We start from the raw sequence: 19,822 nt of genomic DNA, 5'->3' as shown, positions 1-19,822 counted from the left end.
TTACGTACTTATTTCTTGAGGAGAAAATGCAAAAGGAAAAACTGTTGTTTTTTTTAAAAAAGTAAAGAGCTTCCCTGGTGGCACAGTGATTGAGAGTCCGCCTGCCGATGCAGGGGACACGGGTTCGTGCCCCGGTCTGGGAGGATCCCACATGCCACGGAGTGGCTGGGCCCGTGAGCCATGGTCGCTGAGCCTGTGCGTCCGGAGCCTCTGCTCCTCGACGGGAGAGGTCACAACAGTGAGAGGTCCGTGTACCGCAAAAATAAAAAAGTAAAAATAATTTAAATATCCCTATGGTCTTGCTGACACATTCATGGGATTCTAGTTCTTCTTTTTTAAAATTTGCTATCATCCCCCCAAATATTGGGGAGACTTTGTTTTAACAAATGCTTTTGGAACTAAGAAGCTAGTATAGACTATTCTGCTTCAACATGTTTATAACATCTATTAGCTCTTGAGCAGGTGGTGAATAGAGGATGAGGTCAATATAAAGGGGAGGGTTGTTAGTTCACATGCAACTTCTCTTAGGCAGAGGGAGCTAGAATAATGGGAATTAAATGATAGTCTTCAACAGGAAAGGGGAAAACTCTAATCTTGGCTGCTGCTCAACCATCACTTCTTGAGAAAGACCTTTCCTGACCACCTGTGTGGGATAGACCCACCATCCTATATGCTTTCACCTGCTTGATTGTCTTCCTGAGGCTTAGTCTCTGAAGTTAAATTATTTAATCTCTTTGTTTATTCATTTCTTGTTTGTCTTTCCAACTAGAATGTAAGCTCCATAAGGGCATGATCTTTTCTGTATGGTCCACTGCCATATCACCAGAACACTCAACAGTGTCTGGTCCATGCCAGGGTTTCAATAAATATTGATTGGGGCTTCCTTGGTGGCACAGTTGTTAAGAATCTGCCTGCCAATGCATGAGACAAGGGTTTGACCTCTGGTCCGGGAAGATCCCACATGCTGCGGAGCAACTAAGCCAGTGTGCCACAACTACTGAGCCTGTGATCTAGAGCCCGTGAGCCACAACTACTGAAGCGCACACGCGTAGAGCCCGTGCTCTACAACAAGAGAAGTCACCGCAATGAGAAACCTGCGCACCTCAATGAAGAGTAGCCCCTGCTCACCGCAACTAGAGAAAGCCCATGCACAGAAACGAAGACCCAACACAGCCAAAACTAAATAAATAAAATAAATTTTTAAAATAATTTAAAAAAATATATATATATATATTGATTGAATGAATGAATAATGGCTTGTGCTTAACTTTGGCAATGCCAGGTTTGGCTTTGTTATTCCTCAGCATTTTTCTTAGGTGACTTGGAAATGTTGCTTCTTCCATCCCATCCTACAGTTGCAATAATCCATGATGAGAGCTGCAAGTTCAGGAAGCTGGTAACATAAAAGTATATAGGACATATGGTAGTTCTATTTTTAGTTTTTGAAGGAACCTCCATAGTGGTTGTATCAATTTACATTCCCACCAACAGTGCAGGAGGGTTCCCTTTGCACCACACCCTTTCCAGCATTTATTGTTTCTAGATTTTTTGATAATGGCCATTCTGACGAGTGTGAGGTGATACCTCATTGTAGTTTTGATTCTCATTTCTCTAATAATTAGTGATGTTGAGCATCTTTTCATGTGCCTCTTGGCCATCTGTATGTCTTCCTTGGTGAAATGTCTATTTAGGTCTTCTGTCCATTTTTTAATTGGATTGTTTGGTTTTTTTGATATTGAGCTCCATGAGCTGTTTGTATATTTAGTCTGTCATACGGAGTGAAGTAAGTCAGAAAGAGAAAAACAAATACCATATGCTAATGCATATATATGGAATTTTAAAAAAAAAATGGTACTGATGAACCTAGTTGCAGGGCAGGAATAAAGACTAGACATAGAGAATGGACTTGAGGACACGTGGTGGGAGGGGGAAGCTGGGGCTAGGTGAGAGTAGTATCGACATATATACACTACCGAATGTAAAATAGTTAGCTAGTGGGAAGCAGCAGCACAGCACAGGGAGATTGGCCCCGTGCTTTGCAATGACCTAGAGGGGTGGGATAGGGAGGATGGGAGGGAGGCTCAAGAGGGAGGGGATATGGGATGTATGTATGCATATGGCTGATTCACTTTCAACAGAAGCTAACACAGTACTGTGAAGCAATTATGCTCCAATAAAGATCTATTTAAAAAATGTATACAGGACAGCAATAGCCTGTTTCGCAAAATTTTTTTAAAATTTTATTTCAAAGCTCAAGTCAGGTCTTTGATATTTTACCCACAATACTGAGAGCCCCAGCTCCAGAGGTTTTAGATGTCAAGAGCATTTCCACTGAAATTTTCAGCAGGTATTGCTAGGGAGTATATTTTATTGGGAAGTGTTACACTCAGCCTTGCCCACTCCTAGCTTCCGTGAGCCCTCTATTATAGCTGAGTTGTGCCACGTGCTGGTCTCCATTCTCTGCCCAGCCCCCACCCCCACCCCGCCCGACTATCCTCTTCCCTTTCCCTGCACTTCCCTGCATCTCTCCCTTTGTCCCTGTGGCTACCCGCACAACATTTGCTCCAAGGCCATGCTTTCCATAGGCTGCTCTCAGGCAATGCTTGTGTGCAGGAGGGAAACCAAGGAAAGCCCTTTTCTGTGAAATGAGGGATTCCTTTGACAGGTGACTTTGGCTCAAAGACTCCCCATTGGCCTGACCTAAAGTTTCTTAAAACTGTGCTTGTACTCCAGGATCTTCCTTCTCTCTCTACTTCACAGGACCAGACTTGCAACAGCCTAAGGAGAATATATGACCGAGGTGTACCGAGGTAAAAATATGCCTTGTGAAATCTGCCCTGTGCAAACATCTGTATGGTCTGCTTTATGTGGCACTCTGTTCTGTTACTTAAATTCACGGCTCCTTCCTTTCCTTGGTCTCAGCCTGGTGACCCCAGTGGTGTGCTGGTAAGTGTTTAACAATCTGCTCTCTGAAAGAATGAAAAGGAAGTGATTTGTAGCATTTTCCCATTTCTATGGTGTAAATACTCTCCCACCATGGCTAATCTGAAAATACCAACATGACATCACTGAATGTGGAGTTAGGAAGAGATACTCAGTAGCAGGCCATTATATAGTATTTCCCCAATAGATGCAAGTGACTTCAAGGGCACGACTAATAGTAAAAGGTAGTAAAAGAATTAAAATTGCTGAATTTTGAGTATTTATTACTTTCAAAAATATAACGAATTGTAAGTCTATATGTTTTAATTTTAATAATGGCTATGTTTAACAAGTGCCTCACAAAATTACTGAAAATTTAACAATCGTCTCTCACAAGCCCATATGAGCTGCTTCAGCACATCTCTAGGTTACCACGACCCTTATTTCTGATCATCCAAGCAGGGGGCCACAATCTTTACCCAAAACATGGCCGATGATTCATACAGTGTAGGGGCTGGAAGGGAGCTCAGAGCACATCTTCTCCTACATTTTCACTTTACATCCAGAAAAATGAAAGTCCAGAAGATTTATACATTCAAGCAAGCACTTATTTACTGAAAATACCATGGGCTGGGTCTTCTTAAATATATTTATTTCTCTTGTGCTCATTTTACCAGAAAAAGATGATAGGAACCGGATTCCCTCATTCTTAGGAGATCACCAGTCTAATTATTTGGCCATGAAGGAGTCCCCCTCGTTAGTGGCTTTCCTGTGAAGCGCTGAATTGGCTAACTTTACTCAAGGGTCCTAGGCTCCGTGTAATATATAAACTCTTAGAACAAGGATTTATTTATGAATTGCCATTCAGAAAAAAAATGCACTTATGCAGGAAAAAATGCCCTTGATTACACCATTGTTTGTAACTATACACAGAGTTCCCTAACCCCATAAGTGAGTAATAGAACCCACTTGAGACTTTTTCCAGGATGGATGCCCAGCTAATAGAGACCTTTAAAACTACGTGACTATAAGAACTGGATTAACTGTTTTATTCATACTGCACTAATTTTTAAAAGATTCACTTTTTTTTTTAATGATCAAGAGGTTTTTTTTAAATTTCTTTTCATTAGTGGATATTCAGGAATTTATAGGTAACTTTCCTAATGTAAACACATATGTTTAAAATTAAAAGAATTCTAAACTTATAGATTCACTTTAGTATTTCTGCTCACTAAATAGCTGGACATTGATAAATATCAATTGCTGTCCTTTATGTTTGAATTGTGGCTACATATTTATTAAGTTAAAAAAATGTTCTGAATATTTTATTTGTATTGTAGGTAAATTTTCTTTTCTGGCAGAAAACAAACTGGAGTGGAGTCACTTGAGAAAGATAATTTTAAAACACTAGAATTAAAGGCAGGATTTGTCTTACTTGCCTGAGACATTGAAAGAGAACCTTGAGGGGCTAAGCTGAAATGTTGATCTCCAGAATGTATTATTTTAAAAGGAGAAAAGGAGGGGGAAAAGCTAGGAAAACAGATGCAGAGGCTGAAAATATTGTTATTTTCCCTCACAGAGGAAAGTATAAGGTGATTGCCAATGGATACCCTTAAACCTAGAATGGGGAACCATGGGGCCATATTAATCACTAGAAAATGCCTTTTGGTTATAAAAAGAGTTCTATTTCCCTTACTAGGGTAATTGATTCTTCTAGGAGCTCAGCACCTGGTATAAATAAAATAGGCTTCCGTTAAATAATATTGATTGAACAAACAAGTATAAGAACATTATGTGCTTCATTAATGCTTTAGGCACTTTTAAAGCAAAAGTCAGTATTAAAATCATGAATAGTAAAAAGCCACAGTGCCATTAAACAAACGTTTAAAGACTAAGCATGGCATATTAAAACAGTGTCATGTAACTCTATATATTACATAATACAGATTCCCCCTTTGGCTGTTACTGGTTCTAAAGGCAGACTGATTTAAGCCAAGACAGCATCTCTAAGGAAAACTGTGTCACTGGCCAAGGTGATTACTTTAAGGAAAACATTTGCTTGGTGTTTACATCCTGAATTATTCATTTTTAAAAAAAACCTGGACTCACCACTTTATAGTCAGAGCTCTTATACTGTTAGAAATTGGTTCAGAGGCTAAGGGAAAAAAAGTTCTCCCAGGAAAACCTCAGAGGAATTTTGGAAAACCAGCAACTGCTCTGAGAGGCAGGGAGTGCAGTGGCCCTTACCCAATGACAGGGCTGGCTGGTGACCTCAGCTCTTATGGGTGTGATCAGCCAGTACCAAAATCCTCTGGTCGCAGTGAATTTCTTCTTGACATTTTTACTCACAGCTGTTCTCAGCATCTTGTTACCTAAAGCATGCAAAAGTGGAGACTGTTGCTTGTATGTAGCCATTACATTGTTGATTAGAATAGAAGGCCTACAGCATTCCTTAATAGAACTGGAAGATGTTGCTTTGATTTCTCTCTGCTAGTCTACAGAGGATCATCTTACCCTTCTTTGAACTCCCTCCCCACTTTCATCCCACTGCATACAGACCACATCATCTCTTCCAAGTGACATTGTTTTATGTTGCAAAAAAGATTTTGCTAGTGTATTTAAGGGATTCTGACCTCAATTTTATGGTTAGTCACAGTTGAATTATTTAAGTCTCCATATTTATTTTACCTTCTCTCTGTCTATACCTTACTATCTTCATTGTCCATGTTTGCAGTGCTTTAGAAGTGGCTTTTATTGTGACTACTTCAAATTCTTTCTAGGACTGAGAGGAACATACTCTAAAGCAATATCATTTGAGAATGATAGAAAAATGAAGAAATATGGAGTGGCAGGATTGGTGATTTTCAGTTTTTCAGTTTTGACACCTTCTGTGATCTTGATCAGGGAAATTCATTTCACTTGACTCTAGTTTATTCGCCTGAAAAAATACTGACACTGTTCCTCACAGAATTGGCATAGTGTGTAAAGTATATATTTGAAATCTCCTAATGAATGTGCCACTTACTGGAAAATAATATTAAATAACTTAAAGGGACACTGAAATGTTTGTTGAAGCTCGAATTTACCGAAATTATCATTGTAGAAGGATCAAGAAGGAAGAGATATAAATGTGATTTTCTAGAATCAGTAGATTCTTACAGGATGGTGTCTTTGGTATAACTGTGGAAAGGATAAATCAGTAGTCCCAAATCCTGATTTAACCTGTTCATCTCTAAGATGAACCTTCTGTGTAGCTCTATTTAAATCATTTTACCTTCCACCATATGAGTGACATCTGGTGTTTCCAGCAGCTGACCACATCGGAGAAAATAAGGATGGGAAAAAAACGTCCATGAGATAAGTTGTGGGAAAGTCCTAACCTTTATGGAATAATGCTGCTGTGAAAACAGCAAATATTATTTTTAATACAGGGATAATCTCATGTTAGTAAAATATTTTTAAATAGATTAATGAACTTCATTTTTTTAGAGCAGTTTTAGGTTTACATCAAAATTGATCAGAAAGTACAGGGTGTTTCCAAATACCCCTGCCCCTACATGTACAACCTCCCCAATACCAACATCCGGCACCAAAGTGATACATTTGTTATAATCGGTGAACCTGCATTGGCACATCATTATGACCCAAAGTCCATAGTTTACATTAGAAGTCACTCTTAGTGCTGTACATTTTATGGGTTTTGACTCATGTATAATGACATGTATCTAATATTGTCGTATCGTACAGAGTAGTCTCACTGCCCTCCAAATCCTCTGTGCTCCACCTACTCATCCCTCCCCACTAACGCCTGGCAACCGCTGATCCTTTCACTGCCTCCATTGTTTTGTACTTTCTAGAATGTCATATAGCTGGAGTCATACAGTATAGTATGTAACTTTTTCAGATTGCTTCTTTCAGTTGGTAGTATGCATTTAAAAGCTTCTTCTATGTCTTTTCATGGCTTGATAACTCATTTCTTTTTAGTGCTGAGTCATATTCCACTATGTGGATGTACCACACTTTATCCATTCACCAGCTGAAGGACATCTTGGTTGCTTCCAAGTTTTGACAGTTACGAATAAAGCTGCTCTAACCATCTCTGCACGGGTTTTTGTGTGGACATAAGTTTCCAATTCATTTGGATAAATGCCAAGGAGTGCAATAGCTGCATTGCATGGCAAGTACATGTTTAATATTGTAAGAAACTGCCAAACGTCTTCCGAAATGGCTGGCCATTTTGCATTGTCACCTGCAATGAATGAGAATTCCTCTGATTCTGAATCCGCACCAGCATTTGCTATGGTCAGTGTTCCAGAATTTGGCTATTCTAATAGGTGTGAAGTGGTATCTAATTGTTTTAATTTGCAATTCCCTCATCACATATGATGTTAAACATCTTTTCATATGCTTACTTGCCATCTGTATATCTTCTTTGGGGAGGTGTCAGGATCTTTGGTCCATTTTTAAAATCACTGTTCACTTTCTGATTGTTGAGTTTTAAGGATTCTTTTGTATATTTTGGATAACAGTCCTTTATGAGATGTGTCTTTTGCAAATATTTTATCGCAGTTTGTGGCTTTTCTTCTCATTCTTTTGATATTGTCTTTTGCAGAGCAGAAGTTTTTAATTTTAATAAAGTCCAGCTTATCAATTATTTCTTTCATAGCTCATACCTTGATGATGTATCTAAAAACACATCATCATATCCAAGGTCATCTAGGGTTTCTCCTATGTTATCTTCTAGGAAGTTTATAGTTTTGCATTTTATGTTTAGGTCTATGATCCATTCTGAATTAATTTTTGTGAAGGGTGTGGTCTTTATCTAGATTCATTTTTTGCTTGTGGATGTCCAGTTGTTCCAGCACCATTTGTTGAAAAAGCTGTCTTTGCTCCGTTGTACTGTCTTTGTTCTTTTATCAAAGATCAATTGACTATATTTCTGTGGGTCATTTCTAGGCTCTCTATTCTGTTCCAGTTGATCTGTCTATTCTTTCACCAACTTTCTCCATTTCATCTGTAGGTTAGTGTCTGACATTAATTTGGAGTAAATTCTCAGTCATTATTGCTTAAACATTGTGTTTGTTCCTTTTCTCTTTTCCTTCTGCTATTCCCACTGTGTGTAAGATACTACTTTTATAGCTGTCTCACAGTACTTAAATATTCTGTTCTGTTTTTTCTGTCTTCTTTCTCTTTGCTTTTAAATGTTAGAAGTTTCTGTTGTCATGTCCTCAAACTCAAGAGATTCTTTCCTCAGCCACGTTCAGTCTACTGTGAACCCATCAAATGCATTCTTCATTTCTGTTACAATGTTCTTGATCTCTAGCATTTCTTTTTTATTCTTTCTTAGGATTTCCATTTCTCTGCTTATATTATCCACCTGTTCTTCCATGTTGTATACTTTGCCTTTAAATCCCTTTATCATAGCTTTTTAAAATTCTTGGTCTGGTCATTCCAACCTGGTGCCGTATCTGACTCTGGTTTTGATGCTTGTTCAGTCTCTTCAAACTTTGTTTTTGCCTTTTACTATGCCACATAATTTTCTGTTAAAAGATGGATATGATGTATTGAGTAAAGAGAACTAGGGTAAATAGGCCTTCATTCATGTAGTGGTGAGGTGTGGGGGGAGAGGAAGAGTTCTTTAGTTCTGTGATTGGCCTCAGCTTTTCCTGAACCTTGTTCCTGGGTTATGAATTTCCCAAGTGCTTCTCGGATTTTAGGTGGGACAAGTTGATTAGAGAGGGCTGGAGTTGGGTATTTCCCTCCCCCCAGGTCAGTTAGGCTCTGATAAAAGCCCAGCAGGTTAGGCTCTGGTTAACTAGTTTTTCCTGAGATCAAGCTTCTTAGGAAGACAGTGTTCTGTCATATTTCAAAATGGTTCATTTACCCCTTGCCCTGCTAGAAGCACGAGGGGATTTTTCTATGATATTCACTGCGAGAACCTGGTCTGAGCTCCTGGAGATAAAACTCACTAAAGCACGGAGGTCCTGCATTACTGGGTCCCCCTGGAGTTTTTTAAAATTTTATTTTATTTATTTTTTTATACAGCAGGTTCTTATGAGTTATCTATTTTATACATATTAGTATATATATGTCAATCCCAATCTCCCAATTCTTCCCACCACCACCAACACCCCCGCCCCCACCACTTTCCCCCCTTTGTGTCCATACATTTGTTTTCTGCATCTGTGTCTCTATTTCTGCCCTGCAAACCGGTTCATTTGTACCATTTTTCTAGGTTCCACATATGCGTTAATATACGATATCTGTTTTTCTCTTTCTGACTTACTTCACTCTATATGACAGTCTCTAGATCCATCCACATCTCTACATATGAGCCAATTTCATTCCTTTTTATGGCTGAGCAATATTCCATTGTATATATGTGCCACACCTTCTTTATCCATTCATCTGTCAATGGACACATAGGTTGCTTCCATGTCCTGGCTATTGTAAATAGAGCTGCAGTGAACATTGTGGTACATGACTCTTTTTGAATTATGGCTTTCTCAGGGTATATGCCCAGTAGTGGGATTGTTGGGTCATATGGTAATTCTATTTTTAGTTTTTTAAGGAACCTCCATACTGTTCTCCATAGTGGCTGTGTCAATTTACATTCCCACCAACAGTGCAAGAGGGTTCCCTTTCCTCCACACCCTCTCCAGCATTTATTGTTTGTAGATTTTCTGTTGATGCTCATTCTAAATGGTGTGTGGTGATACCTCATTGTAGTTTTGATTTGCATTTCTCTAATAATTAGTGATGTTGAGCAGCTTTTCATGTGCTTCTCGGCCATCTGTATGTCTTCTTTGGAGATATGTCTATTTAGGTCTTCAGCCCACTTTTTGATTGGGTTGTTTGTTTTTTATTATTGAGATGCATGAGCTGTTTATATATTTTGGAGATTAATCCTTTGTCCATTGATTCATTTACAAATATTTTCTCCCATTCTGAGGGTTGTCTTTTTGTCTTGTTTATAGTTTCCTTTGCTTTGCAAAAGCTTTTAAGTTTCATTAGGTCCCATTTGTTTTTTTTTTGTTTTGTTTTGTTTTTATTTCCATTACTCCAGGAGGTGGATCAAAAAGGATCTTGCTGTGATTTATGTTAAAGAGTGTTCTTCCTGTGTTTTCCTCTAAGAGTTTTATAGTGTCTGGTCTTACATTTAGGTCTCTAATCCATTTTGAGTTTATTTTTGCATATGGTGTTAGGGAGTGTTCTAATTGCATTGTTTTACTTGTAGCTGTCCAGTTTTCCCAGCACCACTTATTGAAGAGACTGTCTTGTCTCCATTGTATATCCTTGCCTCCTTTGTCATAGATTAGTTGACCATAGGTACGTGGTTTTATCTCTAGGCTTTTTATCCTGTTCCATTGATATATTTCTGTTTTTGTGCCAGTACCATATTGTCTTGATTACTGTACCTTTGTAGTATAGTCTGAAGTCAGGGAGTCTGATTCCTCCATCTCCGTTTTTTCCCCTCAAAACTGCTTTGGCCATGCAGGGTTTTTTGTGTCTCCTACAAATTTTAAGATTTTTTTGTTCTAGTTCTGTTAAAAATGCCACTGGTAATTTGATAGGGATTGCATCGAATCTGTAGATTGCTTTGGGTAGTATAGTCATTTTCACAATATTTATTCTTCCAGTCCAAGAACATGGTATATCCCTCCAACTGTTTGTGTCATCTTTGATTTCTTTCATCAATGTCTCGTAGTTTTCTGAGTACAGGTCTTTTACCTCCTTAGGTAGGTTTATTCCTAAGTATTTTATTCTATTTGTTGCAATGGTGAATGGGATTGTTTCCTTAATTTCTCTTTCTGATCTTTCGTTGTTAGTGTATAGGAATGCAAGAGATTTCTATGCATTAATTTTGTAACCTGCAATTTTACCAAATTCATTGATTAGCTCTAGTAGTTTTCTGGTGGCACCTTTAGGATTCTCTATGTATAGTATCATGTCATCTGCAAACAGTTTTACTTCTTCTTTTCCAATTTGCATTACTTTTATTTCTTTTACTTCTCTGATTGCTGTGGCTAGGCCTTCCAAAACTATGTTGAATAATAGTGGTGAGAGTGGACATCCTTGTCTTGTTCCTGATCTTAGAGGGAATGCTTTCAGTTTTTCACCATTGAGAATGATGTTTGCTGTGGGTTTGTCGTATATGGCCTTTATTATGTTGAGGTAGGTTCCCTCTATGCCCACTTTCTGGAGTTTTTATCATAAGCAGGTGTTGAATTTTGTCAAAAGCTTTTTCTGCATCTATTGAGATGACCATATGGTTTTTATTCTTCAATTTGTTAATATGGTGTATCACATTGATTGATTTTCGTATATTGAAGAATCCTTGCATCCCTGGGATAAATCCCACTTGATCATGGTGTATGATCCTTTTAATGTGTTGTTGGATTCTGTTTGCTAGTATTTTGTAGAGGATTTTTGTGTCAATATTCACCAGTGATATTGGTCTGTAATTTTCTTTTTTTGTAGTATCTTTGTCTGGTTTTGGTATCAGGGTGATGGTGGCCTCATAGAATGAGTTTGGGAGTGTTCCTTCCTCTGCAGTTTTTTGGATCCCCTGGAGTTTTTAATTCTCAGATTTGTCCACACTGAGCCTCCAGCAGTTCGTTAACTGAAGGTCAGGTTTTCCTGCCTTGGCACTGGTTCCAGCAGAGGTTTCTGCTCTGGTAAGTTGTGACTCTCTTTATCAGTCTGTCTGTCTCTTCAGTTTTGAAAGCAGTGGTTTGCCCTGTGACCTCACTTCTCTGATGGATTTAAGAAGAGTTGATGATTTTTTTAGTCCGTTCAGCTTTTTACTGGTTGTTAAGATGGAGTGGCGACTTCTAAGCTCTTTACATGCAGGACTGGAAACTGGAAGTCTGAAATACCATTTTTACATCAAGTAAATGATGACTTCCTAAAATTATGACTGTGAAATTGTGTTGCAGAACAAATGCCAAATTTTTCTTTCCTCTTGAATATGCCAAAGATCCTTATTTCTTGGTTCAATACCACACTAAGAAGGGCCTACTTTGTGTTACTGGAAATTTTCAATGATTAACATTTCTGCTGTTTTCTTTTAATAACAGGAGAAATGTGCATTTTGAAAGTTTCATTTTTAGCATTTCACATAATGGTTTTCATGTGTATAGTGCAGAGTTTTGAAACGTATGTTAAAAAAACTTTTTTTTACCCTTTGGGAGCTTCTAGTCTAAATTGAATTTTCTTCCTTTTACGTAGCAACCATTCTTTCTGGTGTATGATGGCAAAGCCAGGAGAAAAAGTATTAATGTGTTTCCTCAGTACCTGGTACTCTGTGAATGCATAAAAAGTTCTAAGATATTAAAATGCAACTATGCATCCTAAGAATAAGGTTTACAATATTTATTAAAACAGTCACGAAAATCACTGTGATCAGACATTTATTTCACTGCTTGAGTCAGTTATTATTTAAGTTGTTATTTAGGTAATAAGTTATTACTTTTTATTTGAATGAGTCGAAAATTCATTCAAATTGTCCAGTTCTTCACTTCTTTTCCTTCTGTTTTTCTCATCCAAACACGTATGAAATAATGAATGAATCCTTTCCTGTCAAGACCCTGCTGGGCAATAAATCACTCTCTATTTTAATCAGTAAGCGATTTCATTTATCTCTGATCAATGCATCCAAATATTTGCTTAAATTGGTAAGACAAACCCAAGAGAAATAGGGCTTGGGTACCACTGTTAACCTCTTATTTCTCTGCGGTTATTTTCAGCTACCTTATGCAGTGGTCACATTACTTTTTGATACTTGCTATCATCCCTGCTTCTGCTATCAGCAGCGTTTTGCCCAGATTCAGCAACATATGTGATCTATCCTAAGTTTTTTTTTTTTTTTTTAAGTATTTCCATGGCTTAAATGAAAACGGAGTAGGGTCATTTATCACTTTTGAAAGCTAAAGATTTTTTCACAGTCCTTCAGCACATCAATGAGGTGGGGCTAGGCTTTTTCACAACTAGGCCACGGCTCACAGCTTTCATTGGAGTGTAATGCATTACCATGTCCACACAGATATAATGTCCCAGAGCTTTGATATTTGTTTTTTCTTAGCATCATAAAGTTTCTGTGAGGTAGCTGACATGAAATGCAGGAAGTCCAAACTCATGATAACTTGGCAGTTTCCACTGAAGGGCTTTGAATTCTCCCGGTCAGTCAGAAATCAAATGAGCTGGTTTGGTTGCAAAGCAAGAAGTGGAATTCTGCCTTAATACAAACTCAGGGAGGAGTAGAAATCTTTCCAAATGTGGAATGAAGAACCTAAGTTCCTATCATAGGTTTGTGTCTAATCAGAAGAGACACTCAGCGTGGATTAATAACCCAATGTGCACAGGTATCCCATGAACATCTGGTGTGTGCTCTCTAATCTAGCAAACATTCCTATATGTGGCTTTCCAAGTCAGAGGAGACTCAAAGAGGTAAACGGCAGTTTGCCTTGAGCTTAGCTCAGGTCACTTCTGGCTTAGTGATGAGCATGTATGTCTGAACTGGGCTGGGTTATGAAGATATGCTTGGATCTGAAGAGTTTCTTAGATATCTGGCCTTGAGATAGTTGGAAATTTTTAGTAAAAGGCAATTAATTTGTCAGGTTCTAACACTCACTTTTTTATTTTTTCTGTCTCATCTTTCACTTAAAAAATTTTTATTTTATATTGCAATATAGTTGATTTGCAAAATTGAGTTAGTTTCAGGTATACAGCTAAATGATTCAGTTATACATACATCCATTCTTTTTCAGATTCTTTTCTCATAAAGGTTAACCCAGAATACTTAGTAGAGTTCCCTGTGCTATACAGATCTTTGCTGATTATCCATTTTATATACAGTAGGGTGTATATATTAATCCCAAACTCCTCATTTATCCCTCTGCCCCACATTTCCCCTTTGGTAACCATAAGTTTGTTTTCAAAGTCTGTGGGTCTGTTTCTGTGCTGTAAATAAGTTCATTTGTATCATATTTTTAGATTCCACATACAAGTGATATCACATGATATTTGTCTTTCTCTGTCTGACTTACTTCACTTAGTATGATAATCTTGGGTCCATCCATGTTGCTGCAAGTGGCATTATTTCATTCTTTTTTTTTATGGCTGAGTAATATTGCACTGTATATATGTACCACATCTTCTTTATCCATTCATCTGTTGATGGACATTTAGGTTGCTTCCGTGTCTTAGCTATAGTAGATATAGCTGCAATGAACACTGGGGTGCATGTATCTTTTCGAAGTATGTTTTCCTCTGGATATATGCCCAGGAGTGGGATTACTGGATTGTATGATAGCTCTATTTTTAGTTTTTTAAGGAACTTACATACTGATCTCCATAGTGGCTGTACCAATTTACATTCCCACCAACAGTGTAGGAGGGTTCCCTTTTCTCCACACCCTCTCCAGCACTTATTGTTTGTAGACTTTTTGATGATGGCCATTCTGACTGGTGTGAGGTGATACCTCATTGTAGTTTCGACTTGCATGTCTCTAATGATTAATGATATTGAGCATCTTTTCATGTGCTTTCTGGCCATCTATATGTCTTCTCTGGAGAAATGTCTGTTTGGGTCTTCTCCCCATTTATTGATTGGGTAGTTTGGGTTTTTTTGATATAGAGCTGCATGAGCTGTTTGTGTATTTTGGAGATTAATCCCTTGTCAGTCGCTTCGTTTGCAAATATTTTCTCCCATTCTCTGGGTTTTCATTTTGTTTACGGTTTCCTTTGCTGTGCAAAAGCTTTTAAGTTTACTTAGGTCCCATTTGTTTACTTTTGTTTTTATTCTCATTATTCTAGGAGGTGGATCCAAAAGGATATTGCTGTGATTTATGTCAGACTGTGTTCTGCCTATGTTTTCCTCTAAGAGTTTTATAGTATCTGGCCTTACATTTAAGTCTTTAATCCATTTTGAGTTTATTTCTGTGAATAGTGTCATAGAATGTTCTAATTTTATTCTTTTACATGTAGATGTCCAGTCTTCCAGAACCACTTATTGAAGAGACTGTCTTTTCTCCATTCTATATTCTTGCCTCCTTTGTCATAGATTAGGTGACCATGGGTGTGGGGGTTTATTTCTGGGCTTTCTATCCTGTTCCATTGATCTATGTGTCTGTTTTTGTGCCCATACCACACAGTTTTGATGACTGTAGCTTTGTAGCATAGTCTGAAGTCAAGAAGCCTGATTCCTCCAGCTCCACTTTTTTTCCCCCACAGAATTGCTTTGGCTCTTAGGGGTCTTTCGTGTTTCCACACAAATTGTAAAATTTTTTGTTCTAGTTCTGTGAAAAGTGCCATTGGTAATTTCATAGGGATTGCACTGAATCTGTAGATTGCTTTGTGTAGTATAGTCATTTTCACAATGTTGATTCTTCCACCCCAAGAACATGGTATATCTTTCCATCTGTTTCTGTCATCTTGATTTCTTTCATCAGTGTCTTATAGTTTTCAGAGTATAGGTCTTTTGCCTCCTTAGGTAGGTTTATTCCTAGGTACTTTATTCTTTTTGATGGGATGGTAAATGAGATTGTTTCCTTAATTTTTCTTTCTGATCTTTCATTGTTAGTGCATAGGATTCAAGAGATTTCTGTACGTTAATTTTGTATCCTGCTACTTTACCAAATTCATTGATTAGCTCTAGTAGTTTTCTGGTAGCATCCTTAGGATTTCCTATGTATAGTATCATGTCATCTGCAAACAGTTTTACTTCTTCTTTTCCAATTTGGATTCTTTTTATTTCTTTCTCTTCTCTAACTGCCCTGGCTAGGACTTCAAAAATTATATTGAATAAAAGTGGCGAGAGTGGACATCCTTGTCTTGTTCCTGATCTTAGAGGAAATGCTTTCAGCTATTCACCATTGAGAATGATGTTTGCTGTGGTTTTTGTCATACATGGCCTTTATTATGTTGAGGTAGGTTTCCTCTATGCCCACTTTCTGGAGAGTTTTTGTCATAAATGGGTGTTAAATTTTGTCAAAAGCTTTTCTGCATCTATTGAGATGATCATATGGTTTTTCTCTTTTTTTAACATCTTTACTGGAGTATAATTGCTTTACAATGGTGTGTTAGTTTCTGCTTTATAACAAAGTGAATCAGTTATACATATACATATGTCCCCATATCTCTTCCCTCTTGCATCTCCCTCCCTCCCACCCTCCCTATCCCACCCCAATAGGTGGTCACAAAGCACCAAGCTGATCTCCCTGTGCTATGCAGCTGCTTCCCACTAGCTATCTATTTTACGTTTGGTAGTGTATATATGTCCATGCCACTGTCTCACTTTGTCCCAGCTTACCCTTCCCCCACCCCATATCCTCAAGTCCATTCTCTAGTAGGTCTGCATCTTTATTTGCATCTTGCCCCTAAGTTCTTCTGATCGATCATATGGTTTTTATTCTTCAATTTGTTAATATGATGTATCACATTGATTGATTTGCTTATATTGAAGAATCCTTGCATCCCTGCGATAAATCCCACTTTATTACAGTGTATGATCCTTTTAATGTACTGTTAGATTCTGTTTGCTAGTATTTTAACACTCACTTTTTAGAAGCAAATGTTCAAGTTTAGATTTTGTAGCAACTATCTCCATTTTATATTCCCACGGGAATATAAAAGTTAATATTTATCTTTAAACCTACTAATCTCTTTTCATCCTGAGAGAAATAACCCAATAGGCCTGAATGGAGATTCTCTAAAAGGGGCTCAGAGATACTCATTTCATGGACTTGACAAAGAATTTATTCAGCTCTCAAGAAGGTAATCACAGGGTCAGGAATGAAAAGGGGACGTTAAGTCATTTAAAGAGAGGTTACAACTCCTAAGTGTTGATACGACACTGATTCTGTGTTCCCATGGCATTTATGACTGAAGATTCTCACCGGAGTTGTAACTTAGAGCATAAACCCTCAAATCAATTGTAAGATGGGTAAACGTTTGTTGAGGGTGATAAACTGGTAAAAAATATCAGAGAAAATTATTTGCCTGGGCTTACAATATGTTTTAAGCACAAACTATTGTTTCTTATTTTTTTCTATGACTATAATTATTTTTATTTACTAATTTGTACTGGCTCATTGTGAATTATTTCAATCCAGAAATAGGTTTTGTAACATGCCATCAGGTTACAAACATTTGTATGTGCACAGAAAGGTTCTGGAAGGACATGCACACAAAAACCAGTTTTGGTTTCTTCTGGTGAAAAGAAGCAGGGAGGGAAGTTGCTTTTCATTATATATACTCTGTAGTGATTTTTGTTAACCATCTCCAAATATTAGGTTTTCAAATTTTAAAAAAAGAGTAGAAAACAATGACTGAGAAGGACATCATGTGTGTGCATGAGGAGGAGACAAACATTTACTTCAAAATTATAGTGCAGTGTGAGAAATGATAAGACAGATTCATGCAGATGGACAAAGAGGAAGTGCCTAACTGTAGTAGCTATTTTTTTGAAGTATAGTTGATTTACAATATTATATTAGTTTCAAGTGTACAGCATAGGTATTTGATATTTTTAAATTATACTCCAAAGTTATTACAAAATATTGACTATATTCCCTGTATTGTACATTACATACTTGTCACTTATTTATTTTGTACCTAGTTGTTTGTTCCTCTTAATCCCCGTCTCCTATTTTGCCCCTCCCCCAACCTCTCCCCGCTCTGGTTACCACTAGTTTGTTCTTTGTATCTGTGAGGCAGTAGTTATTTTCTTGTAAAAGTAGGAGAGAGTATTGCATGCTGGAGCCCCCTTTTCTTCTTACACAGTTAGCATCCAACTTTTTTGTAAAATAATCCTCATTTACCAGTTAGAAACATGGAATTCTGTTGTGCCTAAAACAGTCAGATTCTCATGAAAAAAAGGAAGCAAATGCAAGCGAAAACCCAAGAGGAATGGTTTCAAAATAGAATACAACATTCTCGCTGTGGGGAAGAATCATTCTTTAATACAGTCTTCTCTGATTATTTTTCCCCTTTCTTTCCTTTTATTTCTAGTCATGATTCAGGCAGGTCCAAGAATCATGTTCATGGTTTGCTGCTTTCAATAGTAAAGTAAAATATGTCCATGGGTTTGGTCATGGACTGTTTTTGTATTTTAAGTGAATTCTTCCATCCTAGATGATGGCCTGACCCGATGGCTCTATATCTGTGGCACTGGGTTTGCCAGCATGTGACACAATGGTGACAGTGCCATGGAAGTCAAGCTGAAGGCCATTTGCACAGTGCAACATACCTCCTTGCTTTGTGCACTTGCAGGGATTTTGATGATGTGATCCATTGTTAGAAACAAGGGGCCACTTCATCTTGACATGGACAAAAGGGGTGAATTACTGAAAAGCTTGAAGGAGTTAAGTTTCTCACAATAAACCAACAGTCTGGGAAGCATTGGCAGCAATATAATCCTTTAGAAACACATTGCTTTGGGTTTCTGTTCATTGTCTGCTAGAGTTCAGAATTCCATGCTTCTGGCAGAAAAAAATGGAATGTTTTAAATGTATGAAACATAATAGTTTATTATAAGGGGGAAGGTATTGTGTTTGTAGGCCCCTGTTTGGCAGATTTTCCTTGAAAGTTGCAGAAATCTCATGTTGAACTTTAATGCCTCTAATTCTAAAATGTACTTCAACCCCAAAGTTGCTGCATCTCTGCACTGTCACAAAAGGATGCTGATAGGTTTTTATTTTTCTGCATGTCTCATTGCTCTTTTTCTTTTCTTATAGTCTAAGAAATACTTGAAAATAAATTTATTTTCTATATGTAGAGTTTATCTCAATTGTTACTAAGAAAAATAATTCCATTAATTAATATAGTCAAAATGAATAGGAAAAAAAATCCTCTGTCTGTTAGATGAGTCCTCCTGTGACCCCTTTAAGCTTTCTAGTTGATAAAAGTGGAAAATACCTACAACAAGCCATTCAGACAATGTTTCACAATGTTTATTTAACAGCCAGTTTGCAACAAAAGCCAAAGGAAAAAGGGTAATAAAGTAAATAGGGATTTACAAAGCTTCTGAATAAAGGTGAGAATTGGATCAATATTATATTCTACACTTCCAGAAAGATTTTTCACTTAAAGATTCTAAAGATTACAATTAAACACAATTTAGAATTATTCACTGACCTTTTATACTACTATTTCTAGTAGTAGAAAACTTCCATTTCAGTATGAAACTATAGCTGTTTCTGCATTCCACAGCAGATAGTGTTCAAAGGGTGCCAAGTTATTGTAACATAATTTTATCAACATTTCAACTACCTAAAAGCACATACTATAACAGTACAAAGAATGTCACCTAACCTGTGTTAATAAAGATGAATTTTAGCTTCATTCACATCAAGAATTTTGATTAATACAATAGTAGAACAGGTTCTTAGATTTTAACCCTTCTCTCTATAAAAATGATTTTACACTGGTGTTGAACACCTGTTTCATTTGAGAGAGTTTACTGGTGCTGACGGTCCTCTGTCTGTATTATGTACTTTGTGAATTGTCTGCAACAAATTAATGATCTAGATTGGCTTTCCCTCGCCAAGCCATGAGCTGATTCCTTCTATGATGGACTGTTATCGTCATAAAATGAAAAATCATTTAATATTGACTTCAATAAGACACACAGAAGACAAATTGGCCCCTAATGATAACATCATGCTCTTCAAAGCCAAATGGAAATGAATTTCAGATCATGGGCACCACTGCTCCTTCCCTTATCACTAGAGGTAATGAGAGCTAAACGTACTTTCCTTAAATGTATCAAAGGTAATTTGATAGTTTACATCAAGATTGTTGCCAAGTGTGTTTGGTTTCTGTTCCTACCCAACCATTAACCTATTAATCGATGTTCTCTGACAAATGCTGAGCTCAAGATCAGTTTCCTGTCTTCTTG

The sequence above is a fragment of the Neophocaena asiaeorientalis genome, unplaced genomic scaffold (genome assembly GCF_003031525.2).
Source record: "Neophocaena asiaeorientalis asiaeorientalis breed wild unplaced genomic scaffold, Neophocaena_asiaeorientalis_V1.1 scaffold149, whole genome shotgun sequence".
Taxonomy (NCBI): domain Eukaryota; kingdom Metazoa; phylum Chordata; class Mammalia; order Artiodactyla; family Phocoenidae; genus Neophocaena; species Neophocaena asiaeorientalis.
This window is presented reverse-complemented; position numbering follows the sequence as displayed.